We start from the raw sequence: 11,118 nt of genomic DNA on the forward strand, positions 1-11,118 counted from the left end.
ACAAACTGCTGCAGTGCCTCATTGCCACGTGTCCAGATTAAAAATGTATTGTCAGCGTACCTGAAAAAGCAGGATGGACGTAAGGGAGCATTGTTCAACGCTCGTTCTTCGAAATCCTCCATGAAGAAGTTAGCTATGGCTGGTGACAGTGGCGAACCCATGGCTGTTCCGTCAGTCATTTCATAATATTTTCCACCATACAAAAAGTAGGTGGTCGTCAAAGTGTGTCGAAATAACTTCAGTATTTCAGGAGAGAAATGAGCAGCCAACGTTTTAACGTATCTTCCACCGGTACCTTTGTAAACAAAGAGACCACATCTAGGCTGATCATGATGTCATTCGGACCTATCCTCATCTGCTTTATGATGTCGACAAACATTTTTGAGTTATTAATATGATGGCTACAGTGGCCGACTATCGGTGCTAACAATTTGGTTAAGTATTTTGCCAACCGATATGTAGGAGACCCAATAGCACTAACAATAGGTCTCAACGGGACCCCATCCTTATGGACTTTGGGTACACCATGTAACCTGGGTTTCCTTGATGCTCTTGGTCGTAGATTCTTGACTAGTTCTTCTGGGAGGCCAGAGTTCTTCAGTAGCTCCCCTGTCTTCCTGCTAAGTGCTGCTGTAGGATCCCGTTTAAGAATTCGGTACGTGGCATCTTCCAATAATACGGCAACTTTCTTATGATAATCGGTAGCATTGAGGATAACTGTGGCATTCCCTTTGTCGGCTGGTAGTACAACTAACTCTTCATCCTTCCGCAACGATTTCAATGCCAGTTTCTCCACTCTGCTTACATTGGACTTAGGAGGCTTGGCTATTGCTAAAATCCGACTAGTTGCAACCTTTACCTCATCTGCTGCCTCTTCAGGAAGGTGCAGAACCGCTTGTTCTACTCCATTGATAAGCTCGCCACTGGTAGCTTTTGTGGAGCTGGAGAAAAGTTCAGTCCCTTACTGAGAACTGAGATGGTGGCATCATCAATTTCCTTGTCGGAGAAGTTGATAACTGTGCGATGTGCGTCGCTGGACCATGAAATTCCTTTTCCCCAGTTTAGGTGCACAAACTTATCAGCCTGTTTTACTGTAGTCTCGCTTAAATTAGCACGCTGATGTGCAGCCAAGGTCGTGTCTACCCATTCCCAGTCCCATAGTGACAAAACTGCAGACAAAAACAGATGGCAACTATATAAAGAGTTAGCGTTGGCATCCAGTTCATACCTTGTATGGTGTATCCTCTCCCTGACGATCGCAAGACTTGTCTTCCGCAAAATTCTATCCACTGTAGCAGTTCGGATGTGATGTTGGACAACTGCGAAATTTGGTACAACCTCCTGTCATGTCAACGTTGTAGAAAAGCCACATTACTCAGCAGCTTTGACTGTTTCAAGCGCATCTTCTCCAGCTGACGAACGCTGCGCGCTACATCCTCCCCGTAGAGGAAACTAATATGACTACGAAGTCTTTCGCGACGGAGTCCTTGCATAAAAAGTTCTCATTTTACTTGCCGCGTCATATTTGGATAACATACCAAGCTTTTGATGACTACCTCCGTCATCTTCGTCAGGGGTAAAACTGACTGTTGTGGACCAGTGAGGCTTCCGCTTTTATAAGCAAGTAAACGGAGAACTTTTTATTCAAGGACTCCGTCCTGAAAGACTTCGTAGTCATATTAGTTTCCTCTACGGGGAGGATGTAGTGCGCAGCGTTCGTCGGCTGGAGAAGCTGCGCTTAAAACAGTCACAGCTGCTGAGTAATCTGGCTTTTCTACAACGATGTCGTGACAAAGATATTGTACCAAATTTCGCAGTTGTCAAACATCACATCCGAACTGCTACAGTGGATAGAATTTTGCGGAAGACAAGTTTTGCGATCGTCAGGGAGAGGATACACCATACGAGGTATGAACTGGATGCCAACGCTAACTCCTTATATAGTTGCCATCTGTTTATGTTTGCAGTTTTGTCTCTATGGGACTGGGAATGGGTAGACACGACCTTGGCTGCACATCAGCGTGCTAATTTAAGCAAGACTACAGTAAAACAGGCTGATAAATTTGTGTGCCTAAACCGTGGAAAAGGAATTTCTGGGCCCAGCGACGCACATCACACAGTTATCAACTTCTCCGACAAGGAAATTGATGACGCCACCATCTCAGTTCTCAGTAAGGGACTGAACTTTTCTCCAGCTCCACAAAAGCTACCAGTGGCCGAGATTATCAGTGGAGTAGAACAAGCGGTTCGGCACCTTCCTGAAGAGGCAGCAGATGAGGTAAGGCTTGCAACTAGTCGGATATTAGTAACAGCCAAGCCTCCTATGTCCAATGTAAGCAGAGTGGAGAAACTGGCATTGAAATCGTTGCGGAAGGATGAAGAGTTAGTTGTACTACCAGCCGACAAAGGGAATGCCACAGTTATCCTCAATGCTACCGATTATCATAAGAAAGTGGCCGTATTATTGGAAGATGCCACGTACCGAATTCTTAAACGGGATCCTACAGCAGCACTTAGCAGGAAGACAGGGGAGCTACTGAAGAACTCTGGCCTCCCAGAAGAACTAGTCAAGAATCTATGACCAAGAGCACCAAGGAAACCCAGGTTACATGGTGTACCCAAAGTCCATAAGAATGGGGTCCCGTTGAGACCCATTGTTAGTGCTATTGGGTCTCCTACATATCGGTTGGCAAAATACTTAACCATATTATTAGCACCGATAGTCGGCCTCTGTAGCCATCATATTAATAACTCAAAAATGTTTGTCGACATCATAAAGCAGATGAGGATAGGTCCGAGTGACATCATGATCAGCCTAGATGTGGTCTCTTTGTTTACAAAGGTACCGGTGAGAGATACGTTAAAACTGTTGGCTGGTCATTTCTCTCCTGAAATACTGAAGTTATTTCGACACACTTTGACGACCACCTACTTTTTATATGGTGGAAAATATTATGAAATGACTGACGGAACAGCCATGGGTTCGCCACTGTCACCAGCCATAGCTAACTTCTTCATGGAGGATTTCGAAGAACGAGCGTTGAACAATGCTCCCTTACGTCCATCCTGCTTTTTCAGGTACGTTGACAATACATTTTTAATCTGGCCACATGGCAATGAGGCACTGCAGCAGTTTGTTGATCATTTGAATGGTATACATCAGAACATACGATTTACAATGGAGGTGGAGAAAGATGGGAAGTTACCCTTCTTAGATGTGCTGGTGGAACGCAAATCAGATGGACGTCTCGGACATTCTGTGTACAGAAAACCGACACATACAGATTTATATCTAAACGCACATGGTTTTGACCACCCAGCTCAGAAGAGAGCTATGCTGAATACCTTGGTACACAGAGCAAGGACTATTTCGGACAAGGATCACCTCGGCTCCGAGATTAACCATCTGACGACGGTATTCAGAAAAAATGGATATCCCGATCGTGATATCGTATCTACTCTGGCGAAGAAACCTAGGAATGGCGCTGTTCGAGCAGATGAAGAGGACCAACACATGGCGCGGCTACCATTCTGCGGTGCAACGACCAACAAGATCCGCAGGGTCCTGAGCCGGCAGGGAATCAGACCAGTCTTCCGGTCACCCAGGAAGATTAAGGAAATGTTGCGACCCGTGAAAGATAATCTCGGCCTGAGAGTACCGGGAATATACAGCATTCCTTGCGAGTGTGGCAAAAATTATGTGGGCCTGTCTATAAGAACTGTTGCCGATCGCTGTGTGGAACATCAGCGTCACCTGCAAAACAGGTATCTAGAAAAATCGGCGATGGCTGAGAACAGTTTGTTAAATAAACATAAGATTTTATTCGATGAAACAAGAGTACTTGCTCACCCTTCAAACTATTGTGACTCTGTCATCAGGGAAGCAGTTGAAATTAGACTCTGTGAAAATAACTTCTACAGAGACTCTGGTTATGCACTCAGCAATGCATGGAAGCGCGCAATTGATAAAGAAAGAGCGCAGAGGGAGACTTCTGACATTCCTCGCAGTTCTCCACCTGTTGCGATGGATGGCGTTTGCAAGCAACGCTGGATAAAGCGCGCAAAGAAAATCTATAGATACAGAGGCCGCCACCTCGGTACGCGCCGTTTTCACCGTGACGTAATCCAGCCAATTTGAAGGAGGTAGTCATCGAAAGCTTGGAATGTTATCCAAATTTGACGTGGCAAGTAAACTGAGAACTTTTTATGTCACTGATCTTTTTTGGGTTGATGGAGACTATAATCCTATGAAACTTTCTTCCTGTAAATATGGTCTGTATGATCAGACTTGTACAGGGATTACATGAGTGTGATGTTAAGTGACAATCCTAGGAATTTAATTTTTTTTCCACAGTGAATGTAGTAAGACTGAGCCATTGAAAAACTTTCAGCTTGATTTCTCGCACCATCCCAAAGTTCTGGTGAACTAAATTTTCTTACATGATGGTCCTTCTGCCTTCTTCACTTGTGTTTTTGAATGCTCTTTTCTTCATCGCTATAACCACAACACCTTAACGTAGTCCAAGTTTAATCAGAAACATGGTCTTACAGAAGTTGATATACTCTGTTCTTCGTAGCAAGTAGAACATAACAGTGAAGTTCCTTTTTGAGTTCACTCATATGCTAGCGTTTTTTTAACGATCTTGCCTGAGTTACAGCAAATAAGGCCCCTTTTTCTCTCACACATCTCTAATTTGTAATATCTTTAAAAAATGTTCAGCATTTTCTGCATGAATAAACTTCTTATGACATTTACTTCTGCAGTTTTCTCAATGTGAATCTTTCATGTAAGCTCCTGGAACATGGAGTTCACTGAGTGAAGTGTAGGATTCTTTGCAGTGGTATCTGATTTTGAAAACATTTATATCCCTGTGTTCTCAATATTTATATATGTTTTATGGCGTTGCTTGTCCTTGAAAGTGTTTCTCCTATGTCTCTAAATTCTGTTCTTTACTGGGGTGCCCATCAGTAATGTCACATTCATTTGCTGTCTACAATAGCTTTGAACTTTGTTACCATCACTCGACTTTAATGGCCTCAAATTAAGATTTCATTATTTTTGTTGCTCTTCATCTGATTCATTACCAGATGTTGGTTGGTATTCAAAAATAAGACGAGAGATATCCGATGTCGAATGTGAATCACGATTGTTGTAACCAGCGAGGAAAGTATAGGGAAAGTGTCTGATTTGAGTGGTATCTCATTCAGGAAATATGAAGAATCAAGGCAACGTACAGAAGAACAGAGACAAAGTCTTGTATCTTGTGTATCCTGTATTTCATACTTCCCTTACCCTCCAGCTTTGCAAAAATTAAAAAAAAAAAAGGTTTCCATTCTGCATCCATAGAAAATTAAGGGAACAGAAAAAAGAAATAAAGCGTTGAAATCTGATGTCAAAGCAACGGTATTTCTGAGGACTATTGTTATACATACATGCAAGAGACTGCAAATTCTATAGAACAAATTCCATCATATTTTCCTCTGGAACTCATAACTAACAAATTGACAATACATGAGAGCTCTGAAATCAAACAAACGTCCCTGATTTTTTAACTCTTTATGGCATAAATAGGAAAAACCAGAAAGAATGGGGGAAAATGCTCACCAAACGTTGTTGCCAATATAAATATCTGCCTCAGGTATTACAGTTATGGTGCCATTAGTAGTTCGTATTAAGAAACACCTGGGCAATTCAAGATAGCTATTTGTAACAGAGAAATGTTCACTGACATAGTGTTTACATATTTGTTGAAGTGAGTATTGCGATCCAACAGTAAATCCTGAGAGATACCTAGCTGTAGCAGAGGGATGAATAATAGTGACGACTCAAAGGTGCAAAAGATCGACTTATTGTATTAATGTGACGATATTTTTTAGCAGTTGTAAAGATTGGTTGAAATACTATGAATATCTGTACAGCAGCTAAAGACACAATGACCACACTAGCAAAAACAGCCTTATTCAAAGCAGCCAGCAATATCTGAAAATGTCAATTGAAAAAATATCACAAAAAAATAATGCTAAGTTAAAAAATATATTACCGACAAAATAGAGGATATAACCTACACATAGTTTAATGTGGATTAAGGTCTGATAACTGAGCTTAACATTTTATATGGAAGCATCTATTAGATTTTAAAGAATTTCAAGTAAAACAAACTTGATACCATTTTAACAATGGTATCGTCATTCAAAGAATCTTTCACCTAGGTTTTAAATTTATATCAGCTCGAAACAAAATGCCCTTTTGAGAATTTTTGGAAGTTGCAAGTGCTATGCGTAGGACATTTTGCAGTAAATTGGCGTTTGTGTTTATAAGAACAGTTTTTTCGTTCTGATGCGATTTGATGTCACTTCAGATTAACTTCAAATATGTGAAAGCACTTATAAATTTTGTGTTGATATTTCATTATAACATTTGTGACCAAACACGAAAATGAATTTACTATACTGGAATTATGATATCTTAAAATACTGATAGTTGTGCAGTAATGTAAATATCTACTTGCCTGTACTGAATGTTCTCTAAAATTATTGTCACTCTTCGGTGAGCAAAATGGAACTGTGTTACCTAACTAGCAAGCATCAATTGAAAGTAATTGCTGAAATATAGAATCAGATTCCTTTCACAAAATTTAAGTTTATTTTGCCACTTAACAAAAATTTTGTTTACATTTCATACTTGAAAAATGATAGCTCAGAGAAGATGTTAAAACAGTGTCTATTCATTAGTTAATTAGAATCAAAATCCAATAATAGAAAGTTGCAACATCAGCTACATCTATACTACTTTACTTAGTTCCTGTCGTTCCCTCTGGAACATAGGGCTGTGACGAAATTCCTCTACCTGGTACGATTTCTAGCAAGTCTCTTCACTTCACTCCAGGTTTTCCCATCCTCTGGAACTTCTCTCTCGATCCTCCTTTTCCATGTCTGTTTGGGACGACCACGTTTTCTAACTCCTTGAGGGTTCGAGTATAATGCCATCCTTTCAACAGCTCTATCTGGTTTCCTCCATGTATGCCCAATCCTGTTCCGGTTTCTTTCTTTGATTTGTATATTGATTGGTTGCTGATTTGTCTCCGTCTAAAGATCTTCTTTTGTAATTTTATCTGGCCATCTCACATTTAAAATACGCCAATCAAAAACCTGTCTCCTATCCTCTTCCCATCCCTAGCCCATACTTTTTCTTTTCCTTCTCATTTCCCTCACATAACAGATTCTGGTGGTCAACCCACGAATAGGGGTGCGGAGGAAATGCCAAGCAAATATGCCGTACATCTGGCAAATCGTCAGTGCCTGGGCGATAAGGCGGCAGCCCCACCAAGGCAATTGGAAGCAGTGGACTAATCACCTGCTCTCCTTAAATAACCTGATTACTGAAACCGAAATGAGAATATAAAACTGGATGGATAAACTGATAATACATCTATACTGAATTACCTAATTTCTTTTTCTGGGACAGGCTATAGGGTTTCCTCCTTCTGTAGTGTTTAAAAAAGTACTCACGCTCAAGCTCAGTGCAAAATACATATCACAAAGCTACTCATACTAGGCTCGATATAATTTACAAATAAAATGAAGTTTCTTTTCTTAAGAGATATATGTGCCAATTAAGCACCAAATAAAAGTTGGTTGTAGTGTCTACTACTATAGTGACAAAACTGACCTGCTGATACAAGACACAGTGAAATAAAAATCACTGTTTGGATGCCATATGTCTTCTTTGTTGCATGACAGCAGGCAGGCAAATACATATTAATTAAAACACTAGATAAAAGTGCACTTTCAAAGCCAGCTGTCAACTGCAAATCTGGAAGCTCATTCGGAATATTCTATGGCATTAAATAAAGTTAGATGGTATTTTATTCTCTTAGGTTACAATTTAATCACTTAGGCACAGTTTTTGGCAAAATCGGAAATAAGATACACAAGTAGATTACTGCAATGACGAACATATGTCTCAGGCTACAATACACATCAATTTTTTATTTCAGTAGTACTTTCGTCTTTATTGATTTTGTAACTCAAAACTGAACTGTCACATTCCAACGTTTCAAGGTCTTGCGCTACTAGTACTCTGCAGATCAGAATGTCAACACACCTATGTTTCCTTCGATTTACATTTGTTGGCTTCGCAAACTCACAGTCAAAGTCTCAAACTCCAGCCTAACCTAGGCTTCAGGCTTCACTAAAGGTAATTGTGTCACTAATCTAGTTTTTCCATTCATCAAACAACAATGAAAATCAGTAACAAACCCTAAAATGCATAATAACCAGACACATAAAAGTTATTTTGGCGCTCTGCATATTAAAACTAATGTAATTAATTCATTCCACCTACTGAAAGTAATAATTATGTTAAGTGATTCTTATTGGTTTCCATATACTGCCATCCAATTGCCTATGGCCAGCATCAATAAATTTCCATCAGCACACAATGCAAGAGCCACCAACCCTGTATGGGTACTCTAGTCACATTCTGTAATGAAATATTAATCTTAATCACGTGTTACATATCAAGTGCATGTTAGGTAATGGTAACATATTATTAAACACCCCAGATTCTCATTAGATGTAATTTACTTAATGTTACCACATGTCACTGGCCATAACTGTAGGTATTTTAACCATAAGAATGCTTAGCAAAAACGAAAATTTATTCACAACCTGCAAATATGCAGCCAGCATTAACTTGTACCAAATGAGAGAGACAGTTTGTGTATGTGTACCAATGAGAGCTGATAGTTTGATTTAAGCACCACAGAGATGCAATGTGCCTGACAAATGCTGTATGTCAATCTCTCGTCGCATCTACTCCCACAAGTTCCCCCCACCCCCTTACTGTCGTAGAGCAGAATTTCAAATGTGTGGAACTTTGTGGCAAACTTGATGAACGACGCTTATATAAACAGGTGTCAGGGGCTGTGTAGCACGAAGGGTGTCCTCAGTAGTGGATGGTGGCGAGGGTGTTGCTGTCATCTGTGGTTCAATGAAATTGCTCATTGCTTTTTGTGTGCCAGGGTGCAAGCTGGTCACCAGGTAACAGGTAAGCTGGCTTTACCTTCTGAGTGACACTGTTTTTGGGTTATCATTGTACACTGTTTCCAGTTTATACAGACAACCAGCCCATTACTTTCGCTTTACGAGGCCTAAGGAAACCTTTCCCTGACGTAGTTTTGTGATTTTGGCCGTTAGAGTTATTATTAGTCAATTTGCCATGGATGTGAGACACCTTACCATGCCTGCTGCTGTTTTTCGCAAGCAAGTGTTCATCAAAGCGTACAAAAGCACTCAATCTGTAGCTAATACCACAATTAAACTTGCCAAGGACAGATACACTTGTCCGATTGCTAGGAAAGGCTGTTGATCATGCACTAGAGCATGTGTTACACTTCATTCAGCGAAAGCAACCACTATGTACATTGGCCAATAGGTCATTTTTCTGATTCCACGTAGCGTTTTTCCTATGTACACAATGACTCAATGTGCCCACTGCCTCAAGCAGAATTGTTCTGGTAAATCCTCAAGGCAACTGAGAGATACACCTGTTGGGCTGATATGACTCAAATTATGTACATTTCTGTGGAAAAGCCAGCCAGGACTTTTCTTGCTACATGACCCACTTGGTTTGACAGCCTGGTACACATCACAATGGACCACAGACCACAGTTAAAATCACTGTCATTCCTCAAACTGGATAAGTTGTGTTGTTGCCAACACCATCATTCCACTTGTTATGAAAATCTTGTACAGTACTGTGGCACGGACTATATTTCCCCAAGTATGCTCTCATGAGGTACAAAAAAATGTTAATATCAGTTTAATATCTGCCCCGTCCTGCTTCACAAGACTAGAATATTAAGCTCATTTTTGGTTCCTGATGGGGTGCTGAAAGCATTCTCTACCTCTGTCTCACGATGTCTCCTCTTATTCGAACTATCTTAAAGTAACCAAATGCCACGTCACCTACAAAGTCTTCCAATGTAGCAGCACAGAGGAGTTGTAAATATCAGGCTCATACTACATATCACTTTGTAAATTCGGTACTGTACCCAAATTTAATATAATCATCTGTCCCTGTGTAGTTGGGAGATTCAAATTCCGTTAAAAAATTTCACCACAAAGAAAAAACGTCTGATTACCAATTCAACTCTCGAATAATATCTGTGGTAATTTCTCCTTCGCTTCCACCCTCCTAGCAGCACGTCATTGATATGAAATTGATTGACGAATTAATTAAATTGATCATGAGAGTCGCTTTCCATGGTCAGTAATTTTTTTTCTCGCAGTCAGATTACACTCGTTAGGTAACTGTTGCAGACGCTCCTGTGGCGTCTCTGGAGGCTCCCCACAGGCTAGGTACTTACTTCCTCTGATACCAATATGGATGCTAGGCTGTCTTAAAATAATTGACGATATCCATCTCTAACTACGGTCTGTCTCTCGGTTGCCTTGTCATGCTGGTGGAAGTAAGTGACTTAGAATCCTGGTTTCCCACTCCCAAACCAGTCGTGCTGAGACCTGTCGGTGTATGGGCGCAGCAGGATGTTTCACTCCTCTCACCACTCCCGCATAGCCTTCACCCCCATCACCACCCTGCCACTGGGTTGCATGTGAACAGCTGTCACTCCCACCCCTCGTATCAGGGCTCTATTGCTCCTGTCCAACAACCCACTGCTCACTGTGTCAGGCAGCTGATTCCATGCGTGCTAAAGTTGTCCTGTCTTTCTCTGAAGGAGTGTGAGGTTAAATGTCACTGGGGTAAATACCAGGATGCTCAACAACATGCTCCTCCTCACCTCTTCTGCAAACCAAAACGTTCTGAGAAATGTTTCCGAAATGGGAATCCATAGAGGGAGTATGATGATCTTTTCAAGGAAATCTATTGAGAATCGTCATCTGAAGCTGACTGCAGAAGGATTATACTGCGGCCAACACACATTCTGCGTATAGATAAGATAAGAAAAATTAGCGCTTATACCGAGGTATGTAGACCATCTTTTTCTCCCTCACCCTGTGTGCAAGTGGAATAGGTAAAGAAATGAGCAGTAATGGTACAGGGGTATCCTTAGCCAATCACTGTACAATGGCTTGTGATGTATGAATATCGACGTA

This window comes from Schistocerca americana, chromosome 11 (assembly GCF_021461395.2).
Source record: "Schistocerca americana isolate TAMUIC-IGC-003095 chromosome 11, iqSchAmer2.1, whole genome shotgun sequence".
Lineage (NCBI taxonomy): Eukaryota > Metazoa > Arthropoda > Insecta > Orthoptera > Acrididae > Schistocerca > Schistocerca americana.